The following is a 2,295-nucleotide window of genomic DNA, read 5'->3' on the forward strand; positions in this document are numbered from 1 at the left end:
CGATTGTGGAGATTTAATTCGCTCCTTATGAGGCTGCTGGGAGGGATTTCACTTTCTCTTCTTTGTTCGCACAGCTCCCTGGGTTCAGCGTTGGATTTGGCCCCGCCTCTGTGTGTAGGTCGCCAGAGGGTGTCTGTCTTCACTCAGACAGGACGGGGTTAAAGGAGCAGCTGATTTGGGGGCAGTGGCTCACTCAGGCCGGTGGGAGGGAGGGGCACGGAGTGCGGGATTTGGCCCCGCCTCTGTGTGTAGGTCGCCAGAGGGTGTCTGTCTTCACTCAGACAGGACGGGGTTAAAGGAGCAGCTGATTTGGGGGCAGTGGCTCACTCAGGCCGGTGGGAGGGAGGGGCACGGAGTGCGGGGCGAGCCTGCGGCAGCAGGTGTGACGTTGCACCAGCCTGAGGCGCACCGTGCATTCTCATGGGGAAGTTGTCCCTGGATCACGGGACCCTGGCAGTGGCAGGCTGCACAGGCTCCCGGGAGGGAAGGTGTGGATAGTGACTTGTGCTCGCACACAGGCTTCTTGGTGGCAGCAGCAGCGACCTTAGTGTCTCACGCTCGTCTCTGGGGTCCTCGCTGATAGCCGCGGCTTGCGCCAGTCTCTGGAGTTCCTTTATGCAGCGCTCTTAATCCCCTCTCCTCGTGCACCAGGAAACAAAGAGGGAAGAAAAAGCCTCTTGCCTCTTCGGCAGGTCCAGACTTTTACCCCACTCCCTCTGGGCTAGCCGTGGTGCACTAACCCCTTCAGGCTGTTTTCACGCCGCCAGTCCTTTCCCTACCATCTGACGGAAGCCCAAGCCTCAGCTCCCAGCCTCCGCCCACCCCGGCGGGTGAGCAGACAAGCCTCTCCGGCTGGTGAGTGCCGGTTGGCAGCTATCCTCTGTGCGGGAATCTCTCTGCTTTTCCCACCGCACCCCTGTTGCTGCGCTCTCCTCCATGGCTCCGAAGCTTCCCTCCTCTAACACCCACATTCTCTGCCCGTGAAGGGGCTTCCTAGTGTGTGGAAACCTTTCCTCTTTCACAGCTCCCTTCCACTGGTGCAGGTCCCGTCCCTATTCTTTTGTCTCTGTTTATTCTTTTTTCTTTTGCCCTACCCAGATACGTGGGGGGTTTCTTGCGTTTTGGGAGGTTTGAGGTCTTCTGCCAGCGTTCAGTCGGTGTTCTGTAGGAGTTGTTCCATGTGTAGATGTATTTCTGATGTATCTGTGGGGAGGAAGGTGATCTCCATGTCTTACTTTTTCGCCATCTCCCCTCTCTCCCAGACTACTATGTTTTAAAGTTACTCAGGTTAGTCCTAATTTTCCCCTTTGGTATGGTTATTTATATGTTTACTTATTTAACTTGGGATATAGTTATGTTACATTGTTCCTATTATTTGAGGTTTTGTTCTCCTAGTGTTTTTAATATTATTTTTGAATACATAAAGCAACATGATTCAAAAAGTCAGTGTCAAAATTGTATTAAATGTATATTCATGAAAGAGTCACTGCCCTCTCCACAATCCCTTCCATTTTGTTCCCCCTTAACACCTGTATGTAACTAATTAGTTTCTGATTCATCCTTCTTGCACTTCTTTTTTTAAACATAAGAAAAATATAAAACAGTTTAAGAATTGGCATTTCACCCTTGCATAGGGATTATAGTAATCTTTTCTATATCATTTCAGTTTTAGTAATATGTGCCGACAAAGCAAGTACTATTGGCTTTGTTCCTATTGCCTTGTGATAGTAGTGGATTCAGTAAAATGATAATTATATTTTTGGGGGTTTGTCATTGTTGGATCCCTGAATTGGCCCAATGGGACTTATTAACTTTTTCAATGTCTTACCTTTTCACACTATTAGCATTCGTTATGGTTTATATTTGAGTATGGCTTAAACTGATAGGCTTCCCCTGAACAGTTCTTTCCCTTCTTTTTTTTTGGAAGTTTGCTGTTGTGAATAGTCTATTCAATTTGAACTGACGTAAGATTTTTACCTTTTCTTCATATTCCTTTTATTCTTTTCTGATGATATTCTACTACTTATTTTAATTCCTTTAAATTGACTTCTTACCATTTACTTGGGTTCTCTTTTCTAATTGGCTGTTTCTGTTTTTAACAAATAGGGCTTTAAGGAGCTAGCTTTGATCAGCTGCTATGTCTATACTGGAATATTGTTGAAAGGTTTTGATGAGTTTGTTTTGAAAATCTCCTACTGATTCTTAATACTTCTTTTTTTTTTTGAATTTGGGAATTCAGTTCATATTAGTTTGATAGGAAAGACTTCTACAATACCTAAATTAAGTGTTCCTCTA

At 45.9% G+C, this 2,295-nt stretch overlaps 1 non-coding gene across 1 annotated transcript; it reads right to left on the reverse strand.

The window, feature by feature from the left end:
* Window positions 1-1,589: 1,589 nt before the first annotated feature.
* Window positions 1,590-1,697, reverse strand: LOC112408399 (U6 spliceosomal RNA). Its single transcript, XR_003004945.1, has one exon. It is a non-coding gene; the product is annotated as a U6 spliceosomal RNA (small nuclear RNA).
* Between the last annotated feature and the right edge of the window lie 598 nt (window positions 1,698-2,295).

The sequence above is a fragment of the Neophocaena asiaeorientalis genome, unplaced genomic scaffold (assembly GCF_003031525.2).
Source record: "Neophocaena asiaeorientalis asiaeorientalis breed wild unplaced genomic scaffold, Neophocaena_asiaeorientalis_V1.1 scaffold464, whole genome shotgun sequence".
Classification (NCBI taxonomy): Eukaryota; Metazoa; Chordata; class Mammalia; order Artiodactyla; family Phocoenidae; genus Neophocaena; species Neophocaena asiaeorientalis.